General features: G+C 44.6%; 1 protein-coding gene across 11 annotated transcripts in view; it reads right to left on the bottom strand.

Moving 5' to 3' along the window:
- LOC128691649 (uncharacterized) overlaps positions 1–27,459 on the bottom strand; it is a 621,418-nt gene that overhangs the window by 42,841 nt on the left and 551,118 nt on the right. The window lies entirely within an intron of this gene.

Here is a 27,459-nt window from a genome sequence, read left to right on the forward strand (position 1 = left end):
CATTCTCAAGTTATGGCACGTGTACGAGATTCTCTGAAGTTATGACTCGTAAACGAGACATTATCAAGTTACGACTCGTAATTCGTGAATGTTTACGTTTACGACACCTAAAACGAAACTAAATAAAGGAAAATAGGGCCCACCCTCTCTAGAATTAAATTCCCCCCCTGACATAAATACCCAAACAACTGAATGATAAGGGAACAAAATATTCACCCTTCATTACGAAACTATGTATTATGTACAAATTTGTATCGATCATACAGTGCTAGAAAATCCTACAAAAATCGAAAAAAAACAGAAAAAGATTGTATTTTCAAGGTCTTTCGTTTAAAATAGAATGTCAATGTTTTACTCAATTCTATGGTTAAAATGCAATTTAAACTGCAAAAAAATATGAATGAACTACGATTACTGTGGATGAACCAAGAGGAACAATAACATAACTAAAACAAAGTAATTACTAGCGGTGTAGACGTCATTACAATTAAAACAAACTGAAAGCAATTACCAGTGATGTTCACACTCCCGGGGAAGGAAAATTAAGTTGTTGTTGAAGAGAGCAAGTGACAGCTGGGGAGCTACACTTCAGTCAACACAACTAAAAAAATGTGAGAAGAAGCGTGTGGAAGAGAACTCTGCCAAGTACCTCTGTTATGACAATACTTAGGCACTATCATCACGTTGCTGGGTCTGTCTCTCTTCCTGTCTGTCTGTCTGTGTATTTGTCTGTCTCTCTCTCTCTCTCTCATGGGATTTACGAGGTCGTTATGCAGTATATCGACAATTCCCATAAAATTAAAGGTATTAAATCCAACCATAACATGTCAAGTTTTTAGGGATGTCAGCTTCAATTACAAAATGACAGGGGTAGCAGGATGGATTACAGGGGCAGTAGGATGAATGATAGGGGCAGCAGGATGGATGACAGGGGCAGCAGGATGGATGACAGGGGCAGCAGGATGGATGACAGGGGCAGCAGGATGGATGACAGGGGCAGCAGGATGGATGACAGGGGCAGCAGCATGGACGACAGGGGCAGCAGCATGGATGACAGGGGCAGCAGCTTGGATGACGGACAGCAGGATGGATGACGGGCAGCAGGATGGACGACAGGGGCAGCAGGATGGACGACAGGGGCAGCAGGATGGATGATAGGGGTACCTGGATCGACGAGTGGGGTAGCTGGATGAATGACAGGGGTAGCAGTCAGCATGACAGGAGTAGCAGACAGCGCCACAAGGGAAAGCATAACAGCGGTAGTAGACAGCATGACGGGGTAGCAGGCAGCAACACACAGGTAGCATACAGCATGGCGGGGGTGGCAGGCAACAAGACGGGGTAGCAGGCAGCAACACACAGGTAGCAGGCAGCATGACTGGGGTAGCAGGCAGCAAGACGAGGGTAGCAGGCAGCAACACACAGGTAGCAGGAAGCATGACGGGGGTAGCAGGTAGCAAGACGGGGTAGCAGGCAGTATGACGGGGGTAGCAGGCAGCATGACGGGAGTAGCAGGCAGCAACACACAGGTAGCAGGCATGACGGGGGTAGCAGGCAGCAACACACAGGTAGCAGGCAGCATGACCGGGGGTAGCAGGCAGCAACACACAGGTAGCAGGCAGCATGACGGGGGTAGCAGCCAGTAAGACGGGGTAGAAGGCAGCATGACGGGGGTAGCAGGCAGCATGACCGGGGGTAGCAGACAGCAACACACAGGTAGCAGGTAGCATGACGGGTGTAGCAGGCAGCAAGACGGGGTAGCAGGCAGCAACACACAGGTAGCAGGCAGCAAGACGGGGTAGCAGGCAGTAACACACAGGTAGCAGGCAGCATGACGGGGGTAGCAGGCAGCAAGACGGGGTAGCAGGCAACAACACAGAGGTAGTAAATAGCATGACGGGGTAGCAGGCAGCAACACAGAGGTAGTAGACAGCATGACGGGGGTAGCAGGCAGCAACACACAGGTAGCAGGCAGCATGACGGGGGTAGTAGGCAGCAACACACAGGTAGCAGACAGTATGACGGTGGTAGCAGACAGCAAGACGGGGTAGCAGGCAGCAACACACAGGTAGCAGGCAGCAAGACGGGGTAGCAGGCAGCAACACAGAGGTAGCAGGCAGTATGACGGGGGTAGCAGGCAGCAAGACGGGGTAGCAGGCAGCAACACACAGGTAGCAGCCAGCATGACGGGGGTAGCAGGCAGCAAGACGGGGTAGCAGGCAGCAAGACGAGGTAGCAGGCAACAACACACAGGTAGCAGACAGTAAGACAGCGGTAGCAGGCAGCAACACAGAGGTAGTAAACAGCATGACGGGGTAGCAGGCAGCAACACAGAGGTAGTAGACAGCATGACGGGGGTAGCAGGCAGCAACACACAGGTAGCAGGCAGTATGACGGGGGTAGCAGACAGCAAGACGGGGTAGCAGGCAGCAACACACAGGTAGCAGGCAGTATGATGGGGGTAGCAGACAGCAAGACGGGGTAGCAGGCAGCAACACACAGGTAGCAGGCAGCATGACGGGGGTAGCAGGCAGCAACACACAGGTAGCAGGCAGTATGACGGGGGTAGCAGACAGCAAGACGGGGTAGCAGGCAGCAACACACAGGTAGCAGGCAGCATGACGGGGGTAGCAGGCAGCAACACACAGGTAGTAGGCAGCATGACGGGGGTAGCAGGCAGCAAGACGGGGTAGCAGGCAGTATGACGGGGGTAGCAGGCAGCAACACACAGTTAGCAGGCAGCATGACGGGGGTAGCAGGCAGCAACACACAGGTAGCAGGCAGCATGACGGGGGTAGCAGGCAGCAAGACGGGGTAGCAGGCAGCATGACGGGGGTAGCAGGCAGCAACACACAGGTAGAAGGCAGTTTGACGGGTGTAGCAGGCAGCAACACACAGGTAGCAAGCAGTAAGACGGGGTAGCAGGCAGCAACACACAGGTAACAGGCAGCATGACGGGGTAGCAGGCAGCAAGACGGGGTAGCAGGCAACAACACACAGGTAGCAGACAGTATGACAGCTGTAGCAGGCAGCAACACAGAGGTAGACAGCATGACGGGGTAGCAGGCAGCAACACACAGGTAGCAGGCAGCAAGACGGGGTAGCAGGCAGCATGACGGGTGTAGCAGGCAGCATGACGGGGTAGCAGGCGGCAAGACGGGGTAGCATGCAGCAAGACAGAGGTAGCAGGCAGCAAGACGGGGTAGCAGGCAGCAACACACAGGTAGCAGGCAGTATGACGGGGGTAGAAGGCAGCAAGACGGGGTAGCAGGCAGCAACACAGAGGTAGCAGGCAGTATGACGGGGGTAGCAGGCAGCAAGACGGGGGTAGCAGGCAGCAAGACGGGGTAGCAGGCAGTAACACACAGGTAGCAGGCAGTATGACTGGGGTAGCAGGCAGCAAGACGGGGTAACAGGCAGCAACACACAGGTAGCAGGCAGTATGACGGAGGTTGCAGGCAGCAACACACAGGTAGCAAGCAGTATGACGGAGGTTGCAGGCAGCAACACACAGGTAGCAGCCAGTATGATGGAGGTAGCAGGCAGCAACACACAGGTAGCAGGCAGTATGACGGAGGTAGCAGGCAGCAACACACAGGTAGCAGGCAGTATGCCGGAGGTAGCAGGCAGCAACACACAGGTAGCAGGCAGTATGACGGAGGTAGCAGACAGCAACACACAGGTAGCAGGCAGTATGACGGAGGTAGCAGGCAGTATGACGGAGGTAGCAGGCAGCAACACACAGGTAGCAGGCAGTATGACGGAGGTAGCAGGCAGCAACACACAGGTAGCAGGCAGTATGACGGAGGTAGCAGGCAGCAACACACAGGTAGCAGTCAGTATGACGGAGGTAGCAGGCAGCAACACACAGGTAGCAGGCAGTATGACGGAGGTAGCAGGCAGTATGACGGAGGTAGCAGGCAGCAACACACAGGTAGCAGGCAGTATGACGGAGGTAGGAGGCAGCAACACACAGGTAGCAGGCAGTATGACGGAGGTAGCAGGCAGCAACACACAGGTAGCAGGCAGTATGACGGAGGTAGCAGGCAGCAACACACAGGTAGCAGGCAGTATGACGGAGGTAGCAGGCAGCAACACACAGGTAGCAGGCAGTATGACGGAGGTAGCAGGCAGCAACACACAGGTAGCAGGCAGTATGACGGAGGTAGCAGGCAGTATGACGGAGGTAGCAGGCAGCAACACACAGGTAGCAGGCAGTATGACGGAGGTAGCAGGCAGCAACACACAGGTAGCAGGCAGTATGACGGAGGTAGCAGGCAGCAACACACAGGTAGCAGGCAGTATGACGGAGGTAGCAGGCAGCAACACACAGGTAGCAGGCAGTATGACGGAGGTAGCAGGCAGCAACACACAGGTAGCAGGCAGTATGACGGAGGTAGCAGGCAGCAACACACAGGTAGCAGGCAGTATGACGGAGGTAGCAGGCAGTATGACGGAGGTAAGAGGCAGCAACACACAGGTAGCAGGCAGTATGACGGAGGTAGCAGGCAGCAACACACAGGTAGCAGGCAGTATGACGGAGGTAGCAGGCAGCAACACACAGGTAGCAGGCAGTATGACGGAGGTAGCAGGCAGCAACACACAGGTAGCAGGCAGTATGACGGAGGTAGCAGGCAGCAACACACAGGTAGCAGGCAGTATGACGGAGGTAGCAGGCAGCAACACACAGGTAGCAGGCAGTATGACGGAGGTAGCAGGCAGTATGACGGAGGTAGGAGGCAGCAACACACAGGTAGCAGGCAGCAACACACAGGTAGCAGGCAGTATGACGGAGGTAGGAGGCAGCAACACACAGGTAGCAGGCAGCAACACACAGGTAGCAGGCAGTATGACGGAGGTAGCAGGCAGCAACACACAGGTAGCAGGCAGTATGACGGAGGTAGCAGGCAGCAACACACAGGTAGCAGGCAGTATGACGGAGATAGCAGGCAGCAACACACAGGTAGCGGGCAGTATGACGGAGGTAGCAGGCAGCAACACACAGGTAGCAGGCAGTATGACGGAGGTAGCAGGCAGCAACACACAGGTAGCAGGCAGTATGACGGAGGTAGCAGGCAGCAACACACAGGTAGCAGGCAGTATGACGGAGGTAGCAGGCAGCAACACACAGGTAGCAGGCAGTATGACGGAGGTAGCAGGCAGCAACACACAGGTAGCAGGCAGTATGACGGAGGTAGCAGGCAGCAACACACAGGTAGCAGGCAGTATGACGGAGGTAGCAGGCAGCAACACACAGGTAGCAGGCAGTATGACGGAGGTAGCAGGCAGCAACACACAGGCAGCAGGCAGTATGACGGAGGTAGCAGGCAGCAACACACAGGTAGCAGGCAGTATGACGGAGGTAGCAGGCAGCAACACACAGGTAGCAGGCAGTATGACGGAGGTAGCAGGCAGCAACACACAGGTAGCAGGCAGTATGACGGAGGTAGCAGGCAGCAACACACAGGTAGCAGGCAGTATGACGGAGGTAGCAGGCAGCAACACACAGGTAGCAGGCAGTATGACGGAGGTAGCAGGCAGCAACACACAGGTAGCAGGCAGTATGACGGAGGTAGCAGGCAGCAACACACAGGTAGCAGGCAGTCTGACGGAGGTAGCAGGCAGCAACACACAGGTAGCAGGCAGTATGACGGAGGTAGCAGGTAATGACTGCGATGTAGGACATGAATGCTTGGCAGACTTGCATAATAGCATTTTGATTTTCATCCGCCTTTCTTCTTCCCACCAACCACCCATTTCCTCCCCACCAACCACCCATTTCCTCCCCACCAACCACCCATTTCCTTACCACCAACCACCCATTTCCTCCTCACCTGCCATCCATTTCCTTCTGTAAACGAGTCACAGCCATAATGACCCCAGCATCTCCAATACTACCACCTCTACTACCACTACCACCACCACCACTACCATCACTACCACCACCACTACCATCCTCCAGCATCACGTCTACTAATCCATCAGCACCTCGGTCCTTCTGAGTTCGGTGGGACAGTTAAGGGAGCAGAGCGAGGTTGTGCTTGACGTAGAACATTTTATGTTATGTACCCCCTCACTCGGGGCCAGGAGTTGTGTCCCACATTCAGCGTGGAGAGAGGAGAGAAGATCAAAAGCTTCATTATGGAACTTTATACTAATCTGAGTATCTTCCTTCAGGAGTTTCGGATAATGTGCATATTAAGAAATTCGCATATTAAGAAATTCGCCCATATTCAACGAGATGCGAGAACTAGAATATTTCCAAGTGACACACATGTAATGACACACACAACTAAAACTAAAATACGGATAACTGGGCCTTGTTTAACACACATACAATATTATATATATATATATATATATATATATATATATATATATATATATATATATATATATATATATATATATATATATATATATATATATATTATATATATATATATTATATATATATATATATTATATATATATATATATTATATATATATATATATATATATATATATATATATATATATATATATATATATATATATATGCCACACGTTTCCTTAAAGAACTCTGTTCCAGACTCATCGACACCAAGGACCCAAGGGCAGCCACTTTCATGTTCCAGCGCCTCAGCGTGACCATCCAGAGGGGAAATGCATGCTGCATACTGGGCTGGCGTCCAGCTTCGGAGGAGCTGGAGGAGATTCATTACCTTTGATACATTGTACCACTGTATTCATGTTTGTGTTTTCTATCAATGTATTCTGTCTATTAATAAAGTACATAAATAATATAAATTATAGGGGGTGGTAGAAGAAAAAAATATTCAAACTATATATATAGGTACCTTTTCACAGACTAATCTAAGATCGCAGTTCTATACAAACTTGGTATAAACACACGTTTACTCAATTTATACTTTTATTTTTACGTGTCCCACAGAGTATGAGAAGTGTAGATGTACTGGGACATTACTACATCCCTCCCGACAACATCCAACACATCGCAGCCTGGAAAGTGTGTGTGTAGGGGGAAGGAAGGGGGGGGGGATGATGTGGTCGAGAGGCACACACTGAAAATCACAAAAAATAAAGTATAACCGCAACAACGGTTTCACACACACGTGGAATAACTTCCTCTATAATTGCTGTAACTAAGCGCTATATTAAGTGTGAAGCTGCGAACGTCGACGAGGGAGGAGTGAATGGGGCTAACTATAGAAATCACGTCATCCTGTGACAAAATGCCGCCGGTGAGGGGTTCTTGATTCAAGGGACTTGACCTGTGCTCCCTTTCCTTGGATTGAACGTGAATACTTCCTATTCCCCCTCCCCCCAGGCGTTGTATAACACCTACGGGTTAACGCTTCACTGTGAATGCAATAATATAAATTAGGGGAAACTGCAGTTAAATGTAAATCATGATCGAGATGACTTTTATTTGGACAATGTTTCGCCCGCAAGACAGATTAGTAGTCTTGAAAAAGCTCACCAGTTAGCAAAATACAAGCTTATTCTGCTGTCAGTGCTCGTTCTGTCTCGCCTGTCAGCATCGTTTTGCCCTCCCAACAATGCGTGTAAATCACAAGGGGTAAATAAACAGATTTAATCCGAAATTGATTTCAGTGGAATTTCAAGATGTGTCTTCTTTCAAAGAACAGCTCAAGTCTCTTGGCTTTGTTTTGATCGCAGCGTTAAACACACTTTCCAACAGAATTAACTGGCGATCTATATTGCTTTAACAATATAAATAGAACAATCCAAGAATTTTTCGTTCAGTACCTTGCCAACATTGTTACTGGTGTGTGTTAAGCATATATTGAGAGGAGTGTATTTCGCAGTGTATTATATATATATATATATATATATATATATATATATATATATATATATATATATATATATATATATATATATATATATATATATATATATATACATACATATATATACAGAATAGGTAAAACTTGCGATTTTGGTTTAAATAGCAACGCTCCTTTTGCCGAATAAGGCAAGCGAAAATTTGTGCTTGCAATAATTTCACAAAAAATCATTTTGAATAACGATAAAAAATTATTTCATTTTGTTTGTTTATTATTAAATTATTGTAAACTTATTTAAAATACATTTAGCTGGATTAGACTAAATTAAATTATGCTTGTTATAATAAGGTTTGGTAAGCTTTCTGAGGTTCTTTTCGTGCAAAATTATTAATTTTTACATTAACATAAGTTATAAAATATATCTTTAAACGTATAAGAAAAAAAATTTAGAACGAGTTCTTGCTGACCAATTTTACCTATTCTGCACGATATATATATATATATATATATATATATATATATATATATATATATATATATATATATATATATATATATATAAATTCCGCTGAAGAGGACCTCAGATATAGGTCGAAATATGCAGGATAATTTTTTCCTGTTTTTGTCACCATTATATGTTGGCTTTTCGTATTGACAGGCGTTCATGACACATTCCACACAGAGAAGAGTTTCACATACAGAGAAATATTCACCAGGAGCAGGAGATGCACAAATTAACATTAAGATTGACAACACTCTAATTACCAGAAATAATGGGGGAAAATTCCTAGGCTTATACCTTGACAACAACCTGAATTTCAGCACCCATATCCAGCATATAGCCAAAAAAGTATCCAAAACGGTTGGGATCCTCTCCAAGATACGATACTACGTGCCGCAAAATGCCCTTCTCACACTATACCACTCATTTATCCATACCTCACCTATGCTATTTGTGCTTGGGGATCAACTGCAGCAACACACCTAAAGCCAATAATAACCCAACAAAAAGCTGCAGTAAGAATAATCACTAAATCCCATCCCTGGCAACACCCCCCCTCCCACTCTTCATAGACCTAAACTTACTCCCAGTTCAGTACATCCACACTTACTACTGTGCAATCTATATCTACAGGGCCTTAAACTCTAATATCAACCTTGACCTAAAACGCTTTCTTGATAGTTGTGACAGAACCCACAGGCATAACACCAGACACAAACATCTCTACGACATTCCCCGTGTCCGACTAAACCTTTACAAAAATTCAATGTATGTCAAAGGCCCTAAAATCTGGAATACCCTACCTGAGAACTCTAGAACTGCAGACACATTCATCACCTTCAAAACTACCATTAGAAAACATCTTATCTCCCTGATACACCCCGTCAACTAACTACACGAATACCACCTGGTGGTTCACACTTACACTCACTCACTCATTTGACCATAAACAGAAATATTAATCTCAGTCTTAAAATAATGAATCCTGTGATACTCCAATACTGAAACTATGTACTGTGCCAAAACAAAAGCATTCACATTGCTAAACTCACAAACTAGTATTTAGTCACTTACCCATAATACCAACTTACCTCATAATTTGTAATATTTTACAATTAAGAATAAAACTAAGTATGCCCGAAATGCCTAGCCATGCTAAGCGTTCTAGTGGTACACTCTGTAATCACAATTTTACTACATGTAAACCAAACAATAACCAAATTTCTGTAAACTCAGCATTGTAATCCTTATAGAGAATAAACTTTGAATTGAATTTGAATTGAATAGTTGTGTGTATCTCTCAGTGCTTCACTTTGTGGTTCTAAACTGAACGATTACTGTAATCTCTGCTTTACTAAAAAGTATTCGTAATGTTGATATACAGACGGACTACGATCTTCACGACCCTCGTCCAGTCGATGTGTCTTCCTCATGTCAGATGAAAGTGCGCATGCGAGGCGAGAGAGAGCCCCTGGCATCGAAAATATTGACAGTCTTTCATAGTAGTAGTTGTTATGCTCGCTCTGTACGAACTCACTGACATGTATATTTGTAGATATCTTGTGTGCATTGACTAATACATCTTGAATTCTCATTTACATGTTTCAGACGATGTCTAAGTTTTGAACTTTGACTACAGTTCTGCTGACTGGATAAAAAACTCAAGGTTTTATAATATTTTTGTTACAAATTCATGTCTGCATAAATAACTCTTTACGATTATAACCCGATATAAACGTGTAGTTCATTACCACTAAGTTGTTTAGCTATCAAAACTATGAGGTCCAGTCCCTGGACTCATTATGTGCCTCCTGTAATCTCTTGACTACCACCCACAGGAAGGGCGTCGAGATTCACAATAGAAACATTAAACTATAAGTTTAATTTCTGAAACACACAAGGCATGTACTCGTATACGTTACTAGAACTTAACTCAATCTCTACAACAAATGTTTTGATTCAGAACATCTCTCAACATGACAACATGAAACTACAATTACTACAACTGATATATAAAAAAAATGTTTCTTTTACTTCTCAGAGAACGTGTATTCAGAAAAGATTCCACAAAAAACAGCAACTTTAAGATCTTGTGTAAACAATGACCACTAACGACTAATCAGCAAATTAGAAAAGTAGACGACTTTCAAGTCTAAATGGCATGCCTGCTAAGATATAGTCCCATTAGCATAAACGACGTTTATGCTAATGACGAGAATTAATACCGGAGAAGATGTGAACAGGTTGATTTGACTGGGAAATAGCGCGGACAAGTGCAGCAGAGAGTTTGCAGAACTACTCTTGATTCAAAGTATAAATCAATGCTGATCTAGCTCAACTCCGAGCGAAATGTTTCTAGAATAAAGCTCTATTTCTACAAGTACATGTACAAGGTATAGAGGCCTAGCTGACATCAATGGCATACTACTATACAGAAAGCCCCTTGTTATGCAGAGTATTTCGGGCAAATTAGGTCAATTTTGTCTTAAGATGCGACCCACACCAGTCGTCTAACATCCAGGTATCTATTTTACTGATGAATGAACAGGGACAGCAGGTGTCTTATGGAAACACATCCTAATGTTTTCTAGCCGTACTGGGGGATCGATCCCCGGACCTGAGTGTGAGCTGAGTGCACTAGCGATCGTGCTACGAGACACGGGATTCTGCAAGACAACTTAGACACACTGCTTTCAATAGCTATTAAACTTCAGCCCACGCAAGTGTGAGGTTATGAAACCTGAGGAAAGAAAGATGAGGCCACACAAGGCAAAGAAGCTACATAGCGTCAAAGAAAAGGACCGAGGAGCAAGAATAACAAGAAGCATTCCATTAGAGGCTCGAAGTCGAAGAATCGCAACAGAATACACGAATGACGACCTCATGAATAGACAATCACGTACAACAGTCCTGAAACATCCTATATAAGAAATATCTGCCCCACAATGGAGTACGAAGCGCCAGTTTGAAACCCTCACATGATAGAACATGTCGAGACATTAGAGAACATTTAGATATTGTTTACGAGTCTCGATCACTAGATATAGAGATATCAGGTTCCAGGGATGCCCCAGAGAGAATACTAGGTTCCAGGGATGCCTCAGAGAGAATACCAGGTTCCAGGGACGTTCTAGAGAGAGCACCAAGTTCCAGAGACGCTCTAGAGAGAACACCAAGTTCCAGAGACGCTCTAGAGAGAACACCAGGTTCCAGACACGCTCTAGAGAGAACACCAGGTTCCAGGGATGCCTCGCGGAGGACACCAGGTTCCAGGGATGCCTCTCGCAGGACACCAGGTTCTAGGAATGCCTCGCGCAGGACACCAGGTTCCAGGGATGCCTCGCGCAGGACACCAGGTCCCAGGGATGCCCTAGAGAGAACACCAGGTTCCAGAGATGCCTCAGAAAGAAGACCAGGTTCCAAGGACCCCCTAGAGAGGACACCAGGTTCCAGGGGCACTCAAGAAGGGACACGGAGGACGCAGCAAGTGTTACCAGAGTCGAAGGGGTGTACGCTGCGCAGTGCCCAGTTCTCTTTGCACCACACCACTAGCATGGTCCGGAAGATGTGCTCCAGACGCTGCCGAAGACTCTCCGCTGCCGCTACTGAAGAAAAAACACATTTCTAGAGCCTCCCAGACATACATGTGTGTGTGTGTGTGTTAGTTACCATTTTGTCAAGGGCATTTGTCGATAAGACACTTGGCCTGTTCGGTGTTTATGTGTGTGTGTGTGTGTGTGTGTGTGTGTGTGTGTGTGTGTGTGTGTGTGTGTTAGTTACCACTGGTCAAAGGCACTTGCCGATAGACACTTGGCCTCCTCCTCTTTTTTTTTTTTTTTTTTTTTCTTGTGTGTATGTGTGTGTGTGTGTGTGTGTGTGAGTGTGTGTGTGTGTGTTTTCACCTCAAAGTCTATCACATGTCTATCAGCCAGCACTCCACATATTCCTCTCACAATACCACATCTTTTAACCGCAAATATTAAATTTGTGGCTCAGTATGTCAGTAGTTGGTGCACACACACCACCTGACACACACACTGGTTATGTCAACAGATGGTTCATTCACCAGCTGACACACTGGTTATGTCAACAGATAGTTCATTCACCAGCTGACACACTGGTTATGTCAACAGATGGTTCATTCACCAGCTGACACACTGGTTATGTCAACAGATGGTTCATTCACCAGCTGACACACTGGTTATGTCAACAGATGGTTCATTCACCAGCTGACACACTGGTTATGTCAACAGATGGTTCATTCACCAGCTGACACACTGGTTATGTCAACAGATGGTTCATTCACCAGCTGACACACTGGTTATGTCAACAGATGGTTCATTCACCAGCTGACACACTGGTTATGTCAACAGATGGTTCATTCACCAGCTGACACACTGGTTATGTCAACAGATGGTTCATTCACCAGCTGACACACTGGTTATGTCAACAGATGGTTCATTCACCAGCTGACACACTGGTTATGTCAACAGATGGTTCATTCACCAGCTGACACACTAATTATGTCAACAGATGGTTCATTCACCAGCTGACACACTGGTTATGTCAACAGATGGTTCATTCACCAGCTGACACACACTGGTTATGTCAACAGATAGTTCATTCACCAGCTGACACACACTGGTTATGTCAACAGATAGTTCATTCACCAGCTGACACACTGGTTATGTCAACAGATGGTTCATTCACCAGCTGACATACTGGGTATGTCAACAAATGGTTCACTCGTCCCCTGACACATTGGTTATATCAACAGATGGTTCACTGACACACTGGGCAAGTCAACAGATGGTTCACTAGTCCCCTGACACGCTGGTTATGCCAACAGATGGTTCACTCGTCCCCTGACACACTGGTTAAGTTAACAGATGGTTGGGTCTACACGCTCTGGTCAGTCTTACCTGCATCGATGCCGATCATGGTCCCAGACCGCTGAAAGCCGGAAAGTCGAGTCCACTTCAGCATAAGAAGACAGGTATCGTTACGAAAGGAATGTTATTTCTCTCTCACGTCACTCGCAGTTGCGCTCACGTAAGTTCAAACTGCGCTCGTAGCATGGCGTTGTCAACGAGAGAATTCATCGTCTCTCGACAGATATTTTTTCATATTCCTTCTGGTTCAAAATTAGCATATTTGCTTTTTTTTCTCATAAATGTTCTAAACTTTCTCCACAAGGTGTTGATATATATTAAATTTTTATTGTTTCACTATTTCAATGTGTATATCTGCGCTTGGGGAAAATAAACTTCAGAACTTTTATTTTAAAAATCACCATATATATTATTTTCTTACTTTTTCTTTATCACTTTTGACATTTTATGTCATTTCTGTGGTCGCTGAATAAGTGTTTGGGCCTTTCATTAAATGGCAGGTCTGCTCAAGTACTGACCTCGTGTTTGACCTCCCAGACGTTGACCTTTCCTGTGGTTGAGTCCACCCGTGGCTGACGCCTATTGGTTGACCCCCCTCCCCCGTGTTGACACCCGTTAGTTAACTCCAATTGCTTAACCCCAAGTGTCTGACGCCTGACAACTGTTCACATCAGCAACTGATCCCAGTTATATTGTTTACAGTGTTAATGGTCACTTCGAGATGATGTTTCTCCTATTCTTCAAGTTAATGTGACTGTGTTTTGATTGTTTAACACCAGACCAAGCTTTACAAAGCCCAGTCAACAGCAAAGAAAAAATCACGACCTTAAAACATTTGACCTGACCCACCACAAGCAAGGAAGGAAGACTAGTGGAAACTAGCACAAGGTTGACGATTTCTCCTACTTGGCAAGCCGCTCTACAACTATCTTAACGCCTCCCCGGTAGCGCTCTCTCTCTCTCTCTCTCTCTCTTTCTCTCTCTCTCTCTCTCTCTCTCTCTCTCTCTCTCTCTCTCTCTCTCTCTCTCTCTCTCTCTCTCTCTCTCTCTCTCTTTCACACACATACACATGGAAGATACCAAAACAAGTCGACAAAACTGAAGCTGAACGCTAAGATGAGCCACTGGGATGTCAGAAAAGCTTTCAAATGTGAAGGTTTGGACGAGAAGCGAAAGAAGCCTCACAAAGAGGAAGCGATGGAAAACTTTTAAACATGGACTCGAAAGTAAGCTTATTGGAGCCCAGTGTACAAAGACCCAGCTACAGGCAATTACCAACAGCCTGAATGATCAGTCTCTAGGCAGGGATAATGCGAAAGGAAGACCAACCGTCCAGGAATCCTTGCACTGAATGATGACCTTTAAGATCTCAGAGCCACTCGATTGAACATAATTTTAGAACAGAGATGCACTGTAGGCCTACTGGCCTGTGTTAGGTAGTTCCTAGACACACCCGACTATTCCCACTTGTGTATTTAGCCTATTTTTAAAGCGACCGAAAGCATTTGCTATAGTGATGCAACTTCGAAATTAAATTCCGGTTAGGAAAAAGGGAACCAAGAGCTGTAACACTCGACCCCTCTGTAGGCTCGATTAGGTGAGCACAACAAGTGAAAACACTCTCCTCCTCCTCTTAACAATAAACTGACAACAAACATTAATAACTCAACCAGGTGCATCAGACCTCGTAAAGTCATGGCGAGAAGAAACATCAAATCAAACTGCACGTTTCGGAATGAAGAGAGAAAGAGTTCTGAGTAAACGCACCACTGACCTACTTAACACCTATACTGCCTGTGCCAACGCCTATCCGGCAGTCATCCTGGTGGTAAGTGCCTTTTGTTTCGTCCCAGCAACAACACCGGTGGCATGGCACTGGTCATCGGGGTAGCAGTTATTCATATATGATTCTTATGAATAAGGTCGAGATAGACCTTAAAATCATCATCTTTCAGCTCAGTTTAAAAAAAAAAATCTTGATATCTGTGCACCGTGGAATTTTATGGTTGATAGATACGTAAAAACTAGCTTATTAGTGCATATCTAATTAAGAGAGAGAGATAATGAGAAGACATAAGAAACTCTGGCATAACAGCATGGGAATATGATAAAATCACTTCGACCCAGATAACGTTTTCTTTGCCCCTGACTACGACGTGCCCTAGCAGTGACTCGTGGCAGGGCAGACCAGTTTATAATTAGTCTGTGTAGCACCTCGGAGGAACCAGCGACGACAAACCAAACGAGAGAGAGCTGGTAAGCCCCGCAGGATTGTGTGGACTTCGGTAGTATACTGGAGGGCGCGCCCCAGATTGTGTCAGGGAAGTCAAAGTTTAGCTTAGTGAAGTTCCCAAAACCTCCACCCCCTACACTGGGAAGGCACATTAAGAGTTTAAACTGATTGTTTAGGCCATAAGCCAGGAGACCTGATCAGAGATCGGACCTCTGGGACAATGATTCTTGGAACTATCAACAGCACCTCACGTGGTGCTCAGACTACAGCCCACAGAGCCAAGTTAAACTGATTCAAGAATTTATTAAAGAATACAAATATTTTTGGTCTTAAGAAACGTATAAGCACTCCATCTATCTCACTATCTGAAGTTGTTATCGAGTGACGCATTGACGACTAAGATCACTGCCCAGAATGGTGAGGATATTTAAAGTATAGAGAGAGACAAGCTGTATTCCAGAGTGCTGAGGATATCCGAAGTGTAGGGAGACACAGAACATTTAAAAGGGCTGAGGATATGCAATGTGTGGGGAAACTCGAGTATGGGACTACAGTATATATTATTCATATATAAAGACATTTATTCTGATTTTTTTTAGTTTTTATCGTGTACCTGAGTCAAGGCCAGTAGTGTATCAGACCTTCCTGACACCGTGTCACAACAGCACTGATGACCTGTCTGATACATGAGCCGAGACAAGTAGTGAATCAACGCTAACACCATCACAACACAAAACCTACGAGAACACTATGCTAAAATGAACTTAGGAGAATCTCTGAGGTTACTGACCACTAGGGCCATGTTGAACCTTCATTAACAAACACGGTCATATCAACTGCCAGAGGAACTCTAGTTACCATTATCAAACTTGCTATCTAAAAGTTACTGATTGACAACGCGTCTACGTAACGAGTACAACAGGTGTTGCAACAGGTGTTGCAGCTGGTGTAGTGGTCATCAACTTGTCTGTCGGTATTGTATATAATTAATATAATTAAACGTGTCATTATTACTGCAACTACTGTTACTATATTTGTCAACATTGCTGTTATTGCATGAGCAATTGTCATAAATCAACAACTTCATATATGATATCATTAGTCACCCTAATTTATCTTGTTATGCCTTCCACCTCTCATACACATCCTCTTCCTCCCCTCACCCCACCAAAGACACCCACCCTCCCCAGTCCCCAACTATTCCCGTGTCGCTCTTGTGTCTCTGAGTTCATACTTATCAACGGTAATCCACTTGAAACACAAATATAAATCTTTATTTCCACAAAAATCCTACAGTGGTGACACGTTATTAAAAGAAAAAATACGTTTTGAGCTTAATTTCGAATCACTGATTATGCAGGGAATATTAAAGAAAAATATTATAACTTTCCCTGTTTCCCAATTTAACTCGAAAACTTCTCTCTAAGCTCTGACTAAAGCGATTTTAACCCCTGAACCTTCATAACACCACAAATAACTTCATAACAAAATCGTTTATTAGTTTCTTGGACGGGAATGATACAATTCTTCTTCTAATATATAGAAACATGGAATGCAGACCCTCAGTGACTATTTTCACGACCGAAAACATTTTACAAATGACATCAAAAGCTCAAAAGACAAATAAAAGTATATAGAAATTTTCTTTTGCAGGATATAAGAAAGTCACGCTTGCACACATGATACACAGTGTGCACACATGGTACACAGTGTGCACACATGATACACAGTGTGCACACATGATACACAGTGTAGACACATGATACACAGTGTACACACATGGTACACAGTGTGCACACATGATACACAGTGTGCACACATGATACACAGTGTACACACATGGTACACAGTGTACACACATGATACACAGTGTAAACAAATGATACACAGTGTGCACACATGATACACAGTGTGCACACATGATACACAGCGTGGACACATGATACACAGTGTGCACACATGATACACAGCATGCACACATGATACACAGCATGCACACATGATACACAGTGTGCACACATGATACACAGTGTGCACACATGATACACTGTGCACACATGATACACAGTGTAGACACATGATACACAGTGTACACACATGATACACAGTGTGCACACATGATACACAGCGTGCACACATGATACACAGTGTGCACACATGATACACATTGTGCACACATGATACACAGCATGCACACATGATACACAGTGTGCACACATGATACACAGTGTGCACACATGATACACAGTGTGCACACATGATACACAGTGTGCACACATGATACACAGTGTACACACATGATACACAGTGTACACACATGATACACAGTGTACACACATGATACACAGTGTACACACATGATACACAGTGTGCACACATGATACACAGTGTGCACACATGATACACAGTGTACACACATGATACACAGTGTGCACACATGATACACAGTGTACACACATGATACACAGTGTGCACACATGATACACAGTGTACACACATAATACACAGTGTGCGCACATGATACACAGTGTACACACATGATACACAGTGTGCACACATGATACACAGTGTACACACATGATACACAGTGTGCACACATGATACACAGTGTGCACGCATGATACACAGTGTGCACGCATGATACACAGTGTGCACACATGATACACAGTGTGCACACATGATACACAGTGTACACACATGATACACAGTGTACACACATGATACACAGTGTGCACACATGATACACAGTGTGCACACATGATACACAGTGTGCACACATGATACACAGTGTACACACATGATACACAGTGTGCACACATGATACACAGTGTACACACATGATACACAGTGTACACACATGATACACAGTGTACACACATGATACACAGTGCACACACATGATACACAGTGTACACACATGATACACAGTGTACACACATGATACACAGTGTACACACATGATACACAGTGTGCACACATGATACACAGTGTGCACACATGATACACCGTGCACACACATGATACACAGTGTACATACATGATACACAGTGTACACACATGATACACAGTGTACACACATGATACACAGTGTACACACATGATACACAGTGTGCACACATGATACACAGTGTACACACATGATACACAGTGTACACACATGATACACAGTGCGCACACATGATACACCGTGCACACACATGATACACAGTGTGCACACATGATACACAGTGTGCACACATGATACACAGTGTACACACATGATGCACAGTGTGCACACATGATACACAGTGTACACACATGATACACAGTGTGCACACATGATACACAGTGTTCACACATGATACACAGTGTACACACATGATACACAGTGTACACACATGATACACAGTGTGCAAACATGATACACAGTGTAGACACATGATACACAGTGTGCACACATGATACACAGTGTAGACACATGATACACAGTGTGCACACATGATACACAGTGTTCACATATGATACACAGTGTTCACACATACACAGTGTACACACATGATACACAGTGTTCACACATACACAGTGTACACACATGATACACAGTGTGCACACACATGATACACAGTGTGCACACACATGATACACAGTGTGCACACATGATACACGGTGTGCACACATGATACACAGTGTGCACACATGATACACAGTGCGCACACACATGATACACAGTGCGCACACACATGATACACAGTGTGCACACACATGATACACAGTGTGCACACACATGATACACAGTGTGCACACACATGATACACAGTGTTCACACATGATACACAGTGTTCACACATGATACACAGTGTACACACATGATACACAGTGTGCACACATGATACATAGTGTACACACATGATACACAGTGTGCACACATGATACACAGTGTGCACACATGATACAGTGTACACACACATGATACACAGTGTGCACAAATGATACACAGTGTGCATACATGATACACAGTGTGCACACATGATACACAGTGTGCACATATGATACACAGTGTGCACACACATGATACACAGTGTACACACATGATACACAGTGTGCACACACATGATACACAGTGTGCATACACATGATACACAGTGTGCACACATGATATACAGTGTGCACACATGATACACAGTGTGCACACATGATACACAGTGTGCACACATGATACACAGTGCGCACACACATGATACACAGTGTACACACATGATACACAGTGTGCACACATGATACACAGTGTACACACATGATACACAGTGTGCACACACATGATACACAGTGTGTACACATGATACACAGTGCACACATGATACACAGTGTACACACACATGATACACAGTTTACCTGGAGTTTACCTGGAGAGAGTTCCGGGGGTCAACGCCCCCGCGGCCCGGTCTGTGACCAGGCCTCCTGGTGGATCAGAGCCTGATCAACCAGGCTGTTACTGCTGGCTGCACGCAAACCAACGTACGAGCCACAGCCCGGCTGGTCAGGAACCGACTTTAGGTGCTTGTCCAGTGCCAGCTTGAAGACTGCCAGGGGTCTGTTGGTAATCCCCCTTATGTATGCTGGTAGGCAGTTGAACAGTCTCGGGCCCCTGACACTTACTGTATGGTCTCTTAACGTGCTAGTGACACCCCTGCTTTTCATTGGGGGGATGTTGCATCGTCTGCCAAGTCTTTTGCTTTCGTAGTGAGTGATTTTCGTGTGCAAGTTCGGTACTAGTCCCTCTAGGATTTTCCAGGTGTACATAATCATGTATCTCTCCCGCCTGCTTTCCAGGGAATACAGGTTCAGGAACCTCAAGCGCTCCCAGTAATTGAGGTGTTTTATCTCCGTTATGCGCGCCGTGAAGGTTCTCTGTACATTTTCTAGGTCAGCAATTTCACCTGCCTTGAAAGGTGCTGTTAGTGTGCAGCAATATTCCAGCCTAGATAGAACAAGTGACCTGAAGAGTGTCATCATGGGCTTGGCCTCCCTAGTTTTGAAGGTTCTCATTATCCATCCTGACATTTTTCTACCAGATGCGATTGATACAATGTTATGGTCCTTGAAGGTGAGATCCTCCGACATGAGCACTCCCAGGTCTTTGACGTTGGTGTTTCGCTCTATTTTGTGGCCAGAATTTGTTTTGTACTCTGATGAAGATTTAATTTCCTCGTGTTTACCATATCTGAGTAATTGAAATTTCTCATCGTTGAACTTCATATTGTTTTCTGCAGCCCACTGAAAGATTTGGTTGATGTCCGCCTGGAGCCTTGCAGTGTCTGCAATGGAGGACACTGTCATGCAGATTCGGGTGTCATCTGCAAAGGAAGACACGGTGCTGTGGCTGACATCCTTGTCTATGTCGGATATGAGGATGAGGAACAGTGTGCACACATGATACACAGTGTGCACACACATGACACAGTGTACACACATGATACACAGTGTGCACACACATGATACACAGTGTACACACATGATACACAGTGTACACACATGATACACAGTGTGCACACATGATACACAGTGTGCACACACATGATACACAGTGTGCACACACATGATACACAGTGTGCACACACATGATACACAGTGTGCACACACATGATACACAGTGTGCACACACATGATACACAGCGTGCACACATGATACACAGCGTGCACACATGATACACAGTGTGCACACATGATACTCAGTGTGCACACATAATACACAGCGTGCACACATGATACACAGTGTGCACACATGATACACAGTGTGCACACATGATACACAGTGTGCACACATGATACTCAGTGTGCACACATGATACACAGCGTGCACACATGATACACAGTGTGCACACATGATACACAGTGTGCACACATGATACACAGTGTGCACACATGATACATAGTGTGCACACATGATACAGTGTGCACACAGTGTTACCCAGAAGGTGCTTATACATCAAGATAATAGTCACCAGATCTAAACAATATTAACTCTTCACACCCGTAAAATATCACTTCCTCACAGTCGGACAATGTCCCCCTCTGCCAGTGACACTCTCTCCACCTCCTGTATCTACCAGCTCCCTAAATTTCCAAATACAAAATACCTTGAACGGGTCACAAGGGCTACAGTGATGTAGATCTATGTGAGAGACCCTGGCCACAATGATGTAGTTTATGTAAGGGATCCTGGCCACAATGATTGTGGCCAGAATCCTTCACTTATATCCTTTATATTCTCACTTATATCCTTCATCAGTACACGTCGAGTACTCGGGTTAACAAACACTACAACAGGCCACTAATATACTGCTTAAAACAGAGATTACCCATTATACTGGAGTTCATGGGTACTAAAAGTCACTACTTCACTGCTAAAAACAAAAATATCTGTGGTGTTGAGAACATAGAGACGAGAGAGCACGGGTGAGCTACACAGCTACACACAGCTACACACAGTAGCAAACAAGACACTGAACGACCCAGCAGCAAGCAGGGGCGACGGGGGAGAATGACATGCGTGGGCAGCAGACAGCTGGCACTGTGGTGGCACTGGGCATGGCTCTCCCTGGCGACCCGGGCACCAGGCTTACACCACCACACTTCCTCACACCAACATTGCATTTTTCATCACGGAATTTGGTCCAAAATCCTTTGTACATGCATGTATTTGTGGGTAATTCGTAAGGGTCACACAGTTCATGAAGAATGGGGGAAAATCAGGTTTGATCCGAGCAATGGAAAGGTAGCTTTAATTCCTTGGATCAAAATCTCTTCATCAATATCAAGACAAGGGAGTAAGGGACCTAAATAGAACCAATAGCATGACTGCTTATACAGAATGCTAGGGAATTATTAGAGATCAAACACACAAATAACAGACTTTTGAGACTAAATACCTCAGAAGGAATTAAATGCTAAATAAATGACAAGAAATTATCGTCACATTCATGAGGAAATCAGGCTAAAGAAAACATGAAAATTAAAGAAAATATTTAGAAAAAGAAAAGAAATAAGACAGTAGCGACGCTGAAGGAAAACAATGCGAAATGCAAAAAAAAAAAAAAAATTAAAGGAGAACGAGGCTCGTCATGCAAGAATAACGAGATCACAGAGGGGAAGGTGAGAGGTGTGTACAATAATAGGGACTGAATGAGGGGAAAACCCAAGTTACTAAAATGACGTAGAAAGTGTCAGTGTCGGCTACCCATCACGCCCCCACGCCTACGCCCACACACACACTTTTGCCCCTAACCATCAGAATGACAAACACAGGATATATACGGAAAGGTATAGGTCTCTCAGTGTATATACGCAGAGAGTTTAATTTCTAAGGATTAAAGTATTCTTGATTTATGGCGTAGAGGTGACTGGCAGCCTTAACGGCCCTTTGAGTAGTAGACAAGCTTTTAGGTCAATTAACCAACCAACGACAACCATCTGTCATTGCTAGTGCAGCTAGCGCTACTGGTGCAGTTGTCACGACTGGTGCAGCTGGTGCTGCTGGCGCGGCTGGGGTGACAAGCATAACATATCTTATGTGAGACAGTTGGCAACGATGATGTAGGTGCCTGTGCTTCCCGTCTCTCTCTCTCTCTCTCTCTCTCTCTCTCTCTCTCTCACACACACACACACACACACTAGGATATACCTAAGGGATATGGCTTACGAGGAGAGGTTAAGGGAAATCGACATGACACTGGAGGACAGGAGGGATAACGACATATTAAATACTCAGAGGAATTAACAAGGTGGATTGAGACAGGATGTTGCAGAGATGGGACAGTAACAAGGGGTCACAACTGGAAGTTGAAGACTCGGATGAGTCACAGGAATGTTAGAAAGTATTTCTTCAGTCATAGAGATATCAGGAAGTAGAATAATCTAGAGAGTGATGTAGTGGAGGCAGGATCCATACATAGCTTTAAGAAGAGATACGATACGATAAAGCTCATGGAACAAGAGGAGAGTAGACGTAGTAATGATCAGCGAAGAGGCGGGGCCAGGAGCTGTGAATCGACCCCTGCAACAGCAGATAGGCGAGTACAAATGAGTACACATACACGCACACACATGTATGTGAGGAGCTCAACACGAGATTTAAGGAAGTATTTACAGTGGAGACAGAAAAGGACTCTGGGAAGACAGAACACTGGGGTATACCAACAAGAGATATACCAACAAGTGTTGGATGAAATACACACAACCGAGGAGGTGAAGAAGCTGCTCAGTGACTTTGATGCCTCAAAGGCGGTGAGGCCTGACATCTCTCCGTGGGTCCTTAGAGAGGGAACAGAGATGCTGTGCGTGCCACTAACCACAATTTTCAACACATCCCTTGAAACTGGGCAACTACCTGAGGTATGGAAGACGGCAAACGTAGTCCCCATTTTTAAGAAAGGAGACATAAATTAGGCAATAAACTATAGACCTGTGTCATTGACGTGTATAGTATGCAAAGTCATGGAGAAGATTATCAGGAGGAGAGCGGTGGAGCACCTGGAACAGAACAAGATTATAAACGACAACCAGCACGGATTCATGGAAGACAAATCCTGTGTCACAAACCTACTGGGGTTTTATGACAAGGTAACAGAAGTAAGCCACGAGAGAGAGGGGTGGGTTGATTGCATTTTCTTGGACTGTAAGAAGGCCTTCGACACAGTTCCTCACAAGAGATTAGTGCAGAAGCTAGATCAGGCGCATATAACAGAAAGTGCACTGCAATGGATCAGAGAATACCTGACAGGGAGGCAAGAACGAGTCATGGTACGTGATGATGTATCACAGTGGGCGCCTGTGACGAAAGGGGTCTCACAGGGGTCAGTCCTATGACCAGTGCTATTTTTGGTATATGTGAATGACATGATGGAAGGGATAGACTCAGAGGTGTCACTGTTCGCAGATGATGTAAAGTTAACGAGAAGAATTAAATCAGATGAGGATCAGGCAGGACTTCAAAGAGACCTGGGCAGGCTGGACGCGTGGTCCAGAAACTGGCTCCTCGAATTTAACCCCACCAAATGCAAAGTCATGAAGATCGGGGAAAGGCAAAGAAGACAGCAGACAGAGTACAGGCTAGGCGGCCAAAGACTGCAAACCTCACTCAAGGAGAAAGATCTTGGGGTGATTATAATAACGAGCAAGTCTCCAGAAGTACACATCAACCAGGTAACTGCTGCAGCATATGGACGCCTGGCAAACCTGAGAATAGCGTTCCGATACTTCTGTAAGGAATCGTTCAAATCTCTGTACACCATGTACGTCAGGCCCATACTGGAGTACGCAGCATCAGTTTTGAACCCACACCTGGTCAAGCACGCTAAGAAATTAGAGAAAGTGCAAAGGTTTGCAACAAGGCTAGTTCCAGAGCTAAGGGGAATGTCCTTCGAAGAAACGTTAAGGAAAATCGTCCTAACGACACTGGAGGACAGAAGGGTCAGGGGAGACCTGATAACGACATACAAAATACTGAGAGGAATAGATTAGGTGGACAGAGACAGGAGGTTCCAGAGAGGGGACACAGAAACATTCGGTCACAATTAGAAGTTGAAGACTCAGATGAGTCAAAGGGATGTTAGGAAGTATTTCTTCAGTCACAGAGTTTTCAGGAAGTGGAATAGTCTAGCAAGTGATGTAGTGGAGGCAGGCACCATACATAGCTTTAAGACGAGGTATGGTAAAGCTCATGGAGCAGGGGGATAGAGGATCTAGTAGGGACCAGTGAAGAGGCGGGGCCAGGAGCTATCACTCGACCCCTGCAACCACAATTAGGTAAGTACAATTAAGCGAGTATTCACACACTAACCTAATTTTCCCAGTCCGCTCCTAACATGACCTACATCTCACCCACATTCTCTACCAAACAACCCACATATTGCCCATTTGTTCAACAACCCACACGATGCCCACTTATTAAAGGTAGCAATAGTAACATAGTAGTAATTTGTTTTCGAAATCTCAAACACACTAGCGTCTAATTTTTACTAATAGACCCGCCTTAAGCAACGTCTCTTCTTAACTAAACTTGGCTCCTCAAGAACAATTTTTCGAACAGTTTTGAGAAACTCGAACAAACATGCCTTTAATTTTTTTCGCAACGAATAAAAAAAAAACAGTCCTTGAATACATGATGTAGCAGTTGTGAAAGGCAGGAGCTACCTGCACTAAGCCCCTGCTGCACTGATTGTGTAACCCTTGTGATTCCGTGGGATTGCCAATCATGCTTCTTAGGATCCATTCAGAAATTATGATGGATGAAGTTATGGCTATTAATCTACAGTTTTTCGCAATTTCTTTACTGTCACGTTTGTGACTTGGGGCAGCACCAGTGGTTTTTCAATGGTTGTAGGATGACACCTGTGTATATTACTTACATTGTCCTTGTTATACGTATATGTTACTGTGCTGTAACCTGAGAGTGTCTCACGAAATCGTAATGACACGATTATAAACAAACCATACCACAGGCGGGGTTAGAACCCGCAGTCAGAGAGTTATAAAACTCTGAAGTTTTATGACTCTGATCGCGGGTTCTAACCCCGCCCGTGGTATGTTTTTTTTTTCTGAGTATGATAGTATTATCGTGATGTAACCTATTCATGTATAATTGTATGAATTACATACTCCTCTCGTAGTATAAATGATTACTATAATTTAGTATAAACAACAGTGTCAGGAAGTGAGTTAGCTTTAACAGCTAATTTAATTACTCAACAAACAACGTTAAAATGACTTTTCCTGAGTTATTATTTACCTCAAATAATCGATGTTTCAGTATAAAAAATATAGTGTTTTCTATACACGTATAATTTTGTCTTGATTTAATACTGATACGATGCCAATTGTGCAGAGGCATGGCACTGCTGGTGTACGGTGCCAGTGAGCAGTGACCCTCACATGTTCATGAAATACCTCCCCCCCCCCTGCTTGTATTAACTAAACATTCCAGCTTTTCACATAGGTTTTGCGTTGCTGATATTACAGGTCACTGTAAGAAAAATAATTATGAAGTGTTATTGTAAGCTATGAAGGGGAATATCATTAATTCGTAGAGTCTAATTAAGTGGTGTAAGACAAAATATTTTGCCCTTTTTGAATTTTAGTTAAAACTGGTGTAGGGATTTCATTAACATTTCGATATTTGATTCATACCCCATATCAACGTAGGTGACAGGTCTTAAGCACGGTAGTGTTTGTGATGAAGGACACAAGATCATTGTGTTACATTGTCTTCGTGACCACTGTGTGTTTGTTACAATGTCTCTGTGACACAAGCAGCAAGTTTTGCCCACAACAATCAGACTTCGTGCATGGCAGCTTTAAAAATCATAGCTATCTGATTGGCTGGGTGCATCATGACATGAGCTCACCACACAATGGTAAAGACACATGTGCAGTTATACAGAACCTTACTGAACGTTTCGCCCATGCAGTGAGCTCTGTCAAGTCACACACAGGTTAATAATCTGTTTCCAACTTGATAAAGTTCACTCAAGAAACATTATTAATCAAAGTTCCATATAACCACCGGTGTCTCTTTAGCTCGTAGAGTGGCAAGTGTGTACGGAAGAAGCGTGTAATGAGGTCCTGGATAAACTCAGTAAGTGCCATCCCGACCGAATAATGCATTCTTGTTTCAGTCTGAAAAATGGCGTGGTAATACCGACAAGATATTTCATTCTGTTCCTCTTTGTTCCTCTGTTTAGTGGCGGCGAGACTGAAGAAAAAAAACTGGTTTTGAAAATTGTTTCATTCTCGACTTAGAAGAATAAAATGTCACAGTACAGTGGGTGGAAGAATTCAACAGAAACTCGTACTCGTTCGAGGAACTTATGTTGAGGTTCCGGTCGGTCCTGGACCACTACTATGTCATCCATTATGACTTAACGTTGGTCCTTGACGGAGCGAGACGTCATGAGATTCCCCTACTAAGCACAGGTTTCTGGCGATTTCTCGGCCCTTTGTATCTCGTGCATGGTGTGAAGAGAAATTCTGAGACATCTGA

Source organism: Cherax quadricarinatus, chromosome 26 (genome assembly GCF_038502225.1).
Source record: "Cherax quadricarinatus isolate ZL_2023a chromosome 26, ASM3850222v1, whole genome shotgun sequence".
NCBI classification, from domain to species: Eukaryota; Metazoa; Arthropoda; class Malacostraca; order Decapoda; family Parastacidae; genus Cherax; species Cherax quadricarinatus.